Source organism: Staurois parvus, unplaced genomic scaffold (assembly GCF_062004578.1).
Source record: "Staurois parvus isolate SC_StPar_1 unplaced genomic scaffold, SC_StPar_1.0 ptg000314l, whole genome shotgun sequence".
NCBI classification, from domain to species: Eukaryota; Metazoa; Chordata; class Amphibia; order Anura; family Ranidae; genus Staurois; species Staurois parvus.
The window spans coordinates 1,105,646-1,118,369 of record NW_028318110.1 but is presented as its reverse complement, the minus strand read 5'-3'; the positions used below and the strand labels follow the sequence as shown (position 1 = coordinate 1,118,369).

The 12,724-nt window shown below is 40.2% G+C and overlaps 1 protein-coding gene across 2 annotated transcripts in view; it reads right to left on the bottom strand.

Moving 5' to 3' along the window:
* HS3ST5 (heparan sulfate-glucosamine 3-sulfotransferase 5) overlaps positions 1-12,724 on the bottom strand; it is a 392,973-nt gene that overhangs the window by 194,131 nt on the left and 186,118 nt on the right. For both annotated transcript variants that reach the window (XM_089683536.1, XM_089683535.1), the window contains exon 2: positions 11,251-11,425. The gene's annotated coding sequence lies outside the window, so the exon portion shown is untranslated. The remainder of the gene's footprint in view (positions 1-11,250; positions 11,426-12,724) is intronic.

Below are 12,724 nucleotides of genomic sequence, written 5' to 3'. Positions count from 1 at the left end.
TGTGTTAGCATTCAGGGGGATGAAGCCACGTGTAAGGGACCGCCTGGCGGTACCACTAGCACTCCACTGAATAGGCGTCCCCAGCGCACAGAGTCTAAGTCCCAGGGTGCTTGTTCACCAGGGCCCCTGATTGTGGGGATGGACTTGGAGTCCCCCGAGACCAGGTCGTGGCTACTGGGTGCGTCCGTCAGTGGTAGTGGTATGCGCCAAGGGCTCCCACGGGGAAGAGTCTGGTATGAGGAGGTCAGAAGACCCCACTGCAAGGGATGGATGGATGGATGAGCAAGGTCAGACGGACCGGGTCGGTAACAGAGAGGACGGCAAGGTACAAGGCAGCGGGCATAGAATGGTCGGGTCACACGCCAGGTCAGCAACAGCAGGTCAAATCCAATAGGGGGCATTCAGGAGAGAGGTCAGGCAAAGCAAGGGTCAGAATAGGAGAAAGCAGCAAGGTCAGGTACAATCCGGGTCAAAAACTTACAGGGTACAGGTTCGCAGGATACAGGATGCAGGAAAGACCAGAAGGCACTGAATGACAGCTCAGGGCCATTTAAATATCCCGCCCTGCAGTGCCATTGGTGCCCAGCGGGCAGCCACGGCTTCTACTGCGCATGCGCGAACTCGAACGCCGCGGCCGGCCCGGACCTAGTGCCCGTGTCCCTGCACAGGGCGGTGCACTGCGCCTGCGCCGGGACCATCGCGGCAGGGATCGAGGAGATCCCTGACACCACGTGACTCAGTGGCGCAACGCATAGGGGAGGGGCTCTGACAACACGACGCTCAAGGAGACAGGCAATACACAGCAAGTACAAAGTATTGACTGTTTACACACACTGTGGATTCATTTTAAGGCGATTTTATCAGCATTGACATGTGCGTGCACTACTATATGTTTAATAAATGTTTATAAAGAATATAAGGCATTATGTTTTTATTACTCTTTATGGCATATATACATACAGAGGAAGAGGCTTAAGGAAGTGAGGGGATCCCCAACTTTGAAGAGTGACAATCCCATCCAGTCCTAAGTCCAATTTAAAGGGACACAAGCCATATATGACCTCACTTAACGGTTTGGTCACATTTACCAGGTGAGTGCGCAGCCAGTGAAGGTGCACATATGGTTGTTACAACTATGTTATAGTGGTGAATTGAACACAAATTGTTTTGTCTGCATCACCAGAAAGAGTGTGAAATCACGGATTGAATATGGATCAGGGGCGGACTGACCATTTGGGAACTCGGGCACTGCCCGAGGGCCCGGGGTCAGAAGGGGACCCCATGAGATACCCCTGGTACCTTTTTCATAGGCGTTTTGGGTGTGGTTTGAGTGTGGGCAAGGACACAGGGGCCCCATGGTCCCCTATTGCTCGGGGGCCCCATGAGTTGTCAGTCCTCCCCTGATATGGACACTTAGTCTTGGAAAAGTGATACTGTATTTGGATACAAAATAATTTTTTGGGATATTAATATTATTTTTGGAACTATTTATTCACTTGTCAGTGGAGCATGACACTATCATTTTATTTCTGATTTGTTATAACACATTAGTATGGGTATGTGTGACATGTAGGCGATCTACTGTTACAATTTAATTGTTATACTATTTCACAACACTTTATTGGTTAATAAAATACTTTTTGGCACCGTAGTAGCTCGCAAGAGCCCACATATTTTTTAGGAACTGAGTAACTGCCACTGACATCTCCAGTGACACTATCACAGTGATCAGCGCTAATAAATAGCACTGGTACTGTATTAATGACACTGGGCAGGAAGGGGTTAACATCTGGGGCGATCAAAGGGTTAAAAAAATGGCAATCAAGGGGTTAATATGTATCTAACTATCGTGTGGGTGCAAATGTGCTGCTTTTACTCACGTGTGGTGTGTCTTCTCTCCCTGGAACGAAAAGCTTCTAGGGGGAGAACATCCAGCTGGATCCTGTGCCTGTATTTACAAATACAGGCATAGATCTGTTTCTCCATACATTGAAGTAGATCAGCAGAGTCCCTGCCAAAAATCATTGGCTGGGACCTGCTGACAAACATGGCCTGCAGCGAATAACGGTGGGGGTCAGTGCAGTGGGGTGGCACGCATATGTGCACTCCAAACCCGGAAAAACACAGCAATGTACGGGTACGTTGTTGGTCCTGTAGCTGATGTCCATCCGCAGTACATTGCGGGTGGTTAAGTCTGGATTCACATTGCATTTTGCTCTCTATTTTCTTTATTGAAAGTAATGGAAATGCACCAAATGCATGTCAACACTTGCATTACGCAAGTCAATACATCATGGCGCACAGCAACACATTGGTTGCAGTTAGCCTCTGTTTGTTTGCATTAAAGAAGCAACTTCTGTTTGTTTGCATTAAAGGGGTGGCAGGCTGCCAAGATTGTGGTACAATACAAAGAAATAAGAATGGAGCTAAGATTTCAGTGCTTCTGCTGTGAAATTTAAAGATGGACTTTTCTGCAATGCCTATAGCTGCAGAGATAATTGAGGGCTGGGTCTTTGTTGTGATCTTTACAGCAGTATAGCTGTAACAGCTACAAAGGTCAGGGATGGCTTGTTTTATAGCTCTTTTTATAGCTCTTTTACAGTTTGTTAGGCATATGTAAATATTTAAATGTCCATTATCTAGGCCAAGGTGTATTTTAAAGCAGAACTAGGTTCTCTCATTCAACATTAACCATTTTAATCCTCATGCTGCTAGCCTTATTAAAAAGATAAGAAGGAATATCCTATTTACTTGTTTTAAACCTTTTTTTGTACATTTATTCAGTGGCTTCCTGGTTTAGGCCACAATGTTGTAATACATCCCAGAAGTGTTCACAGACATTTTTTCTTTCATCTGGAGAAGGGGAGGATGAACTTTCTCAGCTAAGCAACCCCCCCCCCCCGCCTGCATGCCTGAGCTAAGGGCAGGTTGATTCCAAGAAGCAAATTCTAACAAAATAAAACATGGAGACATGGATGGATGGGTGAGTTTGCTTCAAATACTAAAACTGAATTAAATAGTGTTTCTGGATTGTGCAGCTCAGATACAGTTAAGTTCCACTTTAAGTTGGATCAAGGATTCTCTTTACACTGGGTGCCTGAGCAGCCAATTACAAAACATCAGCACCAGGAGGAGATCAAGTCTGTTTCTCTGCAGACACCCCAATTGATTGTAGAGTATAAATCAACTGTACAGTGTGAATTTTCCCAGCCAATCTCTACTGTTCCACCTGGACAAAGCACCAACTTTTAGGCCTCTTTCACATGGGGAAGACTCTGGTTTGATCAGCAGGGTATCTGTCCGCTGATCCCCTGCTTTTTGGAACAGAGTGGGAAGATGACAGGTCCGTATCCACTCAGTTTATGCTGAATGAAAACAGAGCTATGGGCGGCTAGGTATAAACGGACAGCCCTCCAATCCGATCCTCCTAGATGGGGGGGGATGGATCCCTAATTTTTTTTTTTAGCAGACAGGATCGGATTGGAGGGGAATAAGCCATCCAATCAAGTCCACCTGAAAAACTGACAGGTGGACCTGATTGGACTGGCCGTGGGAAATGAGCCTAATGCAGGCCATAGACGGGGCGAAAACCTGCCGTTTTTAAAAAAAAACGAAAAATCGGTCGTTCAATTAGCCGATGTTACCACCAATGGTAAAAAAAATCAGACGATTTTCGTCCCGTCTACAGCCAGCAAATATATTGGCGGAGTAATTACTTCTGTCCCTGCAGAGAGCTCTGCTATTATATTTGACATTAAAAAGTATAGCGGTTGCAACATTGTATCTATTTGTATCCATTTCGGATACAGATGTTTTTATTCGGATACAAATAGATACAATGTTGCAACCGCTATACTTTTTAATGTCAAATATAATAGCAGACTGGAATTCTTTTTCTTTTTTTTCTTTTTCTTTTTCTTCTTCTTTTTCTTCTTCTTGCAGGTCACGGCTCATGCGCAGTTTTTTTATCAGTAAAAAGATTGGCCGATTTGTCCATAATTGCCGCGGAAATCAGCTGATCAGCAAAATCGGCTGATTTCTTTCCAAATTTACCGATTAAAAAAAATGTGTCAAAATCACGAAAAACTGCTGACCTATTAACCCACTAACGATCCAAAAATCAGCCAATTTTTTCTTCAGACAAAAAATCGTCTGATTTTCGACCCATCTATGGCCTGCATTAGCAGTAGAACTGAGTCTGCACACCCAACTGCTATCTGATATCTGTCTGTCTGTCATGGATGAAATTATGGCTTGCCATTGCTGACTTCCATCTGAAAATGAGGATTAGTATGAATGCTGGGTCACTAGCATTTTCAAAAGGAAGCCAGCAACCAAGTCACTGCTTTCTACTGTAAGAAGTAATACATCTTACTGTGACTCAAAGATAACAGAATAAACACACATTTGTTAAACAATGCACAATGGCACAAAGGATTTTGACAGCTCAAATAATTACAAAAAATGTGACACCATAGGTTTTAGGGAATAAGTTCTGCCGCTAAACAATATAACTTCATTCTGAGCAATATTTATTGATACTTACTATATCAACCAAAAGGACTAATAAGTGAATGTAAACATAAAAAATATGAATACGCAATATAACAATCGAAAATAGATAACATTTTACGTGGCCTATTAATATTTCCATTTATATGCTGTTATGCACTATAAAAAGCCTGCTTCAATACTCTCCTCTAGCTATATGATACATTAAACTGAGCCACTTTAATCTTTACTTGGCAATAAATACCTAACTAAATATTTATCTTCAGAATTACTTAGCCCCTTTAAATGTTCCACTTGCATCTAAAATGAGTTTGAACCTTTCTACTGTCTGCACGCTGATGGCAAGACACCTGCTGAGGGTAAGACTAGAAAATTATTGTAATCTGCATTCCCAAACTGATTAAACGATATTCGCAGCAGAAATCTCTAAACGACAAACATACTTAAATTACTCCCTGCTGCTTTAAATTCCTGTTTTGTCTTTGCTCATGTGCACAAGACCACCTTCATTTGATTCAGGAAAAAATTCCTACAGACAGAATTTCGAGTCGCTGTAAACAGGTCACATATAACCCTGAACAATACCAATAATTATATCTAAGTACAAATAACCCATGTATGACCTGAACCTAGACAAATTAATTTTATTTACTGTATATGTGACACATCTATTCAAATGAAATACAGTTAGATTATATAAAATATACAGTTTAATTCACCCTGGATAGAAAGATAGATAATAGCATGTTATCTTATAGGGTCAACCGACCTATGAAGGATATCTAATTTTTTGGCAGATACAAAGATAAACCACATAAAAGTTTCTTATATCTCTCAAAGGCTTTAATAGAAAGTATTTTAGTGAGCACACATTTTTAGTTATTACAATAGTGCTGACTTTATTGTAATTTTTTATTTGACTCTTATGGTTTCCATTTGTATATTGACCACTAAAGGTTGGGTGGATAACCAACTGCAATATCCACACCTCTGCTTACAGCAATCCTAATTAAAAATGTCAAATTAAACGTTTCTTTAAAAGAAGAATATAAGTACTTTTGTCTCTTGCAGCCAATGCCAGTGCCACCTAATGACCCTATCAACTGAAGTGTGCCAGGAAACCTTCTTTGATCTCCTGTTTTCCCTTCAGTATGTTCATTGGCTTCTTCTGACAACCCCTATGTTACTGTTGTGTCTAGTTTTTTGAGACATATAATTTCTTCACAGTTTAACATCCATTTCTTCTTAGAGTTTTAGGTAGAGTGCGAGATAGCTAAAATCTCGTTATTCTGTCTCTAATCTGCATTGTAGACATTTTCCCTCATTTCCTGTTCCGTGTGTCACCCATACAAGGAATGAGGGGTGTGATTGTCACTAGAACAAAACAGCACGAACGCCAATATAAAACACCATCAGCAATTCTATTGTTGTCTTTGTCCTTTTGAAGATAATTCTTACGATTTTCTGACAGGAGGTTTAGGGGAATCTCCTCTGAAATAAATAATTCCTCTCTCTTCTGTTCCATCTTCAGAACAAGAAGTGAAGACAGCCAAAGATAAACTTACAGGAGATTTTAATCCTTCACTACTCTATCCAAAAGTAAAACAAAAATTACAAAGTGCAATGTTCCCCTTCAGCTGTGGAACATATTTGACAGGTCTTGCAAATCTAGACACCAAACATGTTGTGGAATTCTGCCAAGACCACCTGAACTATGATGGAATGGTAAGGAAGTTTATTACTGAACATGAGTGAATACCCTTCTTTATTATAGAAGTGCTGAATAGATATGATAACATAACAGTAAATTGTTAGTTCACAGAGATTACAATTGTTAACACAGTTTGCCAGCACATTAAAACAATTAGAACAATATATTAAAGGTGGGATGGCACCTTCAGACAGTAGTGCTGGAGCATATTCCATTGTCTCTACCCAAAATGGCCATGGCCATAACACATTTAAGCATGCTTCTGCAACACCCAAGAATACATGTTCATGACACAGAAAGAACTAGAACCAGTTATCATTAACTATTTGGCCTATAAGAGTCTAAATTTGAAACTTATTTCAATAGTCAAGTTCTAATCCATGTCAACTTCTGTCTTTTTGAGGAATCCCACTCTCAATTTTGAATTTTATACACTTCTCTGCTGACATGAATCCAGAACTCTTACTGAGAAGTGGAAGCAGGAAATACCAAAGGTCCAAACACCCAGAAACAGTCCTGCTCCTTCTATCTGCTTTGCTCCTTTTCTCGCGCCCCCGGGCAAAGAATTACAATCATTATGAACAGATTGTATCATTTGTTGGTGACTGCAAAATCCGACAGTGAAAAATTAATTCCATAAAAGATATCTGCTGTATGGAAATGGCTGAGATTCATTATCGAAGAGGAACTCTAATCTCAGGACATGGCCTTAAAAGTGTGAGGGGCTGAAATCAATGAATTCCTCCAAAGACATGCTGGTAGGTGAATTGGCTCCTGTCTAAATTGTCCCTAGTATGTATATGTAAGAATGTGAGTTAGGGACCTTAGATCGTACGCCCCTTGAGGGTTAGGGACTGATGTGAATTTACAATATATATGTAAAGCGCTGCGTAAATTGACGGCGCTATATAAGTACCTAAAATAAATAAATATACTAATAAAGTGAAAACGTGAGCAAAAATGGAGATACTTGATGTGATAAGCCAACAGGTTACTCTTTCTACATAAATAAATAAATAAATAAATAAATATACTAATGAAGTGAAAACGTGAGCAAAAAAAGGAGATACTTGATGTGATAAGCCAACAGGTTACTCTTTCTACATCACTCCACCTTAAATACGGGGTGGCTCTTGTGCATCTGGTTACCCTTTAGTTTATTATTAGTCCACTGCAAGAGGTTACAGCTTATTATCTAAGCCTTTAATATCCTATTCAGACATTAGTCATTGTAGAATAATGTTTAATGATGCTTTAATAACACTATCCTTCCTTTCAGTCCTTTAGACAGTAATTGAAACATAGTTGTTTGACAGCAGAAAAAGATTAAGGGGTTGATTTACTAAAACTTGAGAGTGCAAAATCTGGTACAGCTGTGCATGGCAGCCAATCAGCTTCTAACTTCAGCTTGTTCAATTAAGCTTTGACAATAAAACCTAGAAGCTGTATTTTAACTGAGATATATCTATATAGGTGAATTCATCTATACAAGTGATCTCCTTCCTTCTCCTGGTGATCCCTCAAGTGATGCACCCCAGAATTCTATTCATGTCCCCCACTACCAGGCCACACTGTGTGCTCAATTTACAATCATCTGAAATAAGCACCTCAATTTGTTTCCTCTGCAAATCTGGCCAACACTGTACCCGTAATATTGTATTCTGCCAGAGGATTCTTTTTCCTTAAGTGCATTATTTTATATTTATAAATGTTAAACTGCATTTTCCACTGCTTTGACCAATCTTCCGGTAATGCCAAATCATGTTCCATGTTACAGACATCTCCATGAGTATCATCCCTGTTGCACTACTCTTTGTCTTCAGCAAAAAGACATACGGCACCCACCAACCTTCCGTTATATCAGTTTAGTTGGTTTACAGCTAACATTAGTATAAAATAACAATATATAATTATATATTACATTAAAAACACATTTGTCATTTAGAATTGTTAGCATTGTGATACAAACAACAAACATGGAATTCTGTATTTTATCATTTAAGTATTTTGTCCCCTCTTAGATTTATTTTACAGTATTCCCTAAATGAAACCCACAAACCATGGAGATATTGCCTAGAGCAACCAATCTGATGTTTTATTTTCTTCTTTTAACTTGAAAGGAAAATTGGAATCACACTGGTTTCTCTAGCAACACCTCCATATTCTCACATGCTCTTCTTGTTTCATAGAAAAAGTCAGTAGAGGTGGACAGATATTTTTTTCTTTGTGAGAAAGGTTTTGAAAAGTTTATTTGAAGCATTTCATAAAATAGAAGTTGAATGTGCATTCATAAAACCTGTAAAATATTTAATATGTGAATTTAATATTTTATAAGAAAATTACCAAGTAATACAATAAAATACATAGTTGAAAATACTAATGACGCATAGCAAAGCGACCCTCTTGGTTTTTTGGCTTCCATGTTCTTTGCACATTTATTATTATTAATATTATTATACAGGATTTATATAGCACCAACAGTTTACGCAGCGCTTTACAACAGAAGGGCAGACAGTACAATCACAATACAAATGAATACAGGAGGATTCAGAGGACCCTGCTCGTTAGAGCTTACATCCATTTTAACTAATTACAGTTCAAAGTAAATCTATCATGAGAAAAGTTCGTAACTGTAATGCTTACTCATTTTAACACTTTATGAGTCTGTAACCCTATACAGTACAAGTATGTAGATCAGGAAAGTCACAGTAGTAAAATGTTCCTATCCCTCTCCTTTACTTGTTCTCATTCTCTAATTCAAGAACTCTATTTATAAAAGATTCACTGGGCAATTTGGCCAATGAATCGTTTACTGACAGATTACAGATTCTGTGGCATTCACCAGGAATCCCAGAGTCAAATTCACCTTATCTGCAGTAGGAAGATGTCAGGGCAGGAGCGGTGGAATGGACAGGCAGGCCTAATGGTAGGGTCACGCCCTGACTGACGACAACCACCACCCACAGACCGGAGTCCCTCAGGGCGCGGAGTCTAAGCCCCAGGCTTCCTTTCACCAGGGCCACTGATGGTGGGGATGGACTTGACGCAGCCAGGGGCCAGGTCACGGCCCCCGAGTAACCCCAACTGCAGTAATGGCCGCCACCAATGGCATATAGCTGGTGGGAACCAGATGGGAAATGATAGCGTAGTTGGACAGGCCGGGTCGATAACAGCGGGACAGACAGTACAGAACGGTAGACAAGAATACACAGGTCATGAGCCGGGTTCAGCAACGGGAGGTCAGATAAAGGGATAAGGCTGAGAATAGTCTTAGTCAAAGCCGAGTCAGTTTCCAGGAGAGCCACGAGAGTAGAATAAGAGCTTGCTGCAACACAATAATACAGGACACGAATGCAAAGAGCAAGTGCAGACAACAGGCTTAAATGTGATCAACCACACCCCTCTGTGGGAGGGACCGCAGAGGCCTGAAAACATAAAAGGCTCCCACCATGCTTTGAAGAAACCTAAGATGGATGCCAGCACATGGAGCAGCATAACCTCTGGGGAAAGGTAGGATCTTGACAGATGAATGTGCATCAGGCAAATGCGGCGGCCATGGAACAGTCATCACATTTTGTCTGTACAGTAGCTGTGAAGAATGGCACATACCCTGTAGATGAATCTGCTGGCAATAGCTGTCCATGGTGCTATTGTATTTCTTTACAATTTCAGCACAAGGAGGGTTAAAGTGATTCTAGAGCTTTGTTTTTTTTTTTAAAATGATAAATATGTCATACTTTCCTGTTCTTTGCAATGGATTTCAACAGAGCAGCCCCCATCCTTCTCTTCTGGGGCCCCCCGCTGGGGTCTTTGGCAAGTACCCCCATTGGAAGCACTGACTCCCCCTCCCTTGTGACAGGATTTGATTGACAACTGGCTCATGCTACTCTCTTTCTGTCCTGTGAGAAAAGAGCACAGCACTGGATCGAGATTGGGTTCAAGTAAGTAAAGAGGGGAGGGGGAGGCTGGGGGGATCCTAATCACTCAATCATTCCTTCTCTGCATTAAGATATAAAAACTTAAGCCTTTAGAACCACTTTAAGGACTAGACCAGCTTAGCACCCCAGGAGATCAAGGTGTATTGCTATAGCTTTAGCAGACAAAAGAAAGTATGGCTGTGTCACCTGGCAGGGCTGTACAGATATTAGGACTGGCTGGACAAAAATAAATATATCATGGCAAGTAAAACAGCTCACATTTATTTTTTTCAGCAGTGTATTTTATTTTTCAAATATCATTTTAAAGTAAGCTTACCCTTTAAAACTAGACTTTTACTGATTACTTTAGAGATATTAAAAAAAGGAAATTTGGGCTGAAATAAACATGCTGATCACAAAAGGTGAGGCAATATAATTTAATAGTATGTACAGGAAAGGCTTTTTCTTCTGGCCCACAAAGAAAGGGTCCCACCACTGTTACAACTTCTAATGAACATGAGCCAAGAAATGGGGAAAAGCAATCAAGTGTGTTGGATGGATCCTGGGGGGTCAGGCTTGGAACAGAGTGGAAGGAGAAAATCTCATTACTTTTTCTGGGGGATCATCTACTGGCTGAGCTGACATGGTTGGGTTTACAAAAAAATACTTATTTTCCTGGAACTTGATTGAGTATTCTTTACAAAGTTAATCGTCTCTACATTCACTAACCAAAGAGAAAATTCCCTTGCAAAGTGACCAGCCTTTTGCCTTTAGTAAATCAACCACATTGAGTCACTGACCTATAATAAGTATGTACAGTAGATAAGGAGTTCTGAATAGATGTTTCCCATCTAATTATTTGTTCTTGGTCAATGATTCAGAATGGTTTCAAGACAGTTGGCATAACATTTTGGCAGCTAACATTTACAGAAGGAAGTCAGCAATGGAACTTTTTATAGTCTTCTCAGGAAAAATGTATTTGGAAAAAAAACCCCTAAAAGTATAGAATACACTAATAATTTAATTGTAATTAATAGGTTCTATGATTTCTTGTAAATGTTATTTCTCAATAAAGGAACAAAGAGCAAAGAAAGACTAAGGTTTACTAACCTCTATGTGCTTCTGCACATGCAGACAGCCTTCCTCATCTAACAAAGATAGGCAGAAATCAGTTTTCATTCATCTAGGTATGTGCTATTTAAAGTCATCCTTGTTGAAGAGGGTTTTCAAAGTGCCATCTTCTTGAATGTTCATGTGTACAATGAAGTTCTTATGTCTGGGAAATCTGAAAAACATTAAGCACATTTTTATTATATTGAATTGCATTATATTTGCATGTATTAGGACAGCTGTGAACAGAGTAAACTGCACACTTCTATCATGGCCATTGAAGACAACTTTAATGAGTATTCTCAATGCATTCAAAAATAGAATAAGTAAACTTTCTGTAGGCACCTCGCCAACAAAGCAATGCTTTATCAGAAAGGCAGTCTATCAAACACCTTTTTACATTCTGTACAATACACTTTACTATACAACAGATGAACTGATGTAATTAACAGGCCGGAAAAAGAATAACAAGTAAAAAAAAAGGTAGAGTGGGGAATGGTTAGAACCTCAGACAGAAAATGATGGTTAATACACCATTTTAAAGCTGTCATCAGAACAGCAATAGATGTGTAACCTTCAAAAAGGGATGCCAATGACAACTCTTTAAAGCTGAACTCCAGGCAGATATAAAATACACAAATGAATGCTGTAATTATTAATACACAATTAAATGTATTTTAAAATCAAAGTAGTACCTGAAATTGATTTGGTATATTTTTGCAATCTACTGTACAGCAGAACTCAGAGAGGGGAGGAAGAAGCAGCAGCACAAAGAGACAATCGGGTGTAGAGAGTCAAGAGACTGAAAAGGAGATTAGCTCAACAATGTACTGCTTCTCATTTCACTGTCCTGTTACAGGGAGGGGGTGGGGAGAAGACCTGTGAGTAGATATGAAACTGCATCAGAGAAATTTTAGGTCCTCTCACATGTGCAGGGCTGTGCTGTGTAGCAAAGCTCTATAAATCTCCAAACTTGCTGGACAAAAATACAAATCCTTTGAAAGGTAAGACAGTTTCAATATATATATATATTTCATCTGTATATTTAGCTGCTTTTCTGAAGTTCAGCTTTAACTGCTTGCTGTCTGCCCATAGCCTATAGACAGGACACTGAGATGAGTGAGCTCCCTGGAGCCCGGTGATACAAATGTTACCCGGACACAGCAGATCACATTGTGGCTGTGTCCGGGTGAGCACATGGTGTTTTACCATGTGATTGCTGTGTCCAATCAGAGCAAGCACATAGTAATCAATGAAAGTGAAAGTAAAGATCGGATCTCTCTGCTTTTACTCTGAGAGCAGAGAGAACCGATGCTGCAGCCTGTGAGTGTCATACCAGCACTCTGATTACCACCACACACCATACCAGTGCCCTGATTACTACCATACCAGTGCCCTAATCACTGCCAAACACCAAATCAGTGCCCTGACCACTGCCATACACCATACAAGCTCCCTGATCACCGCCACATCC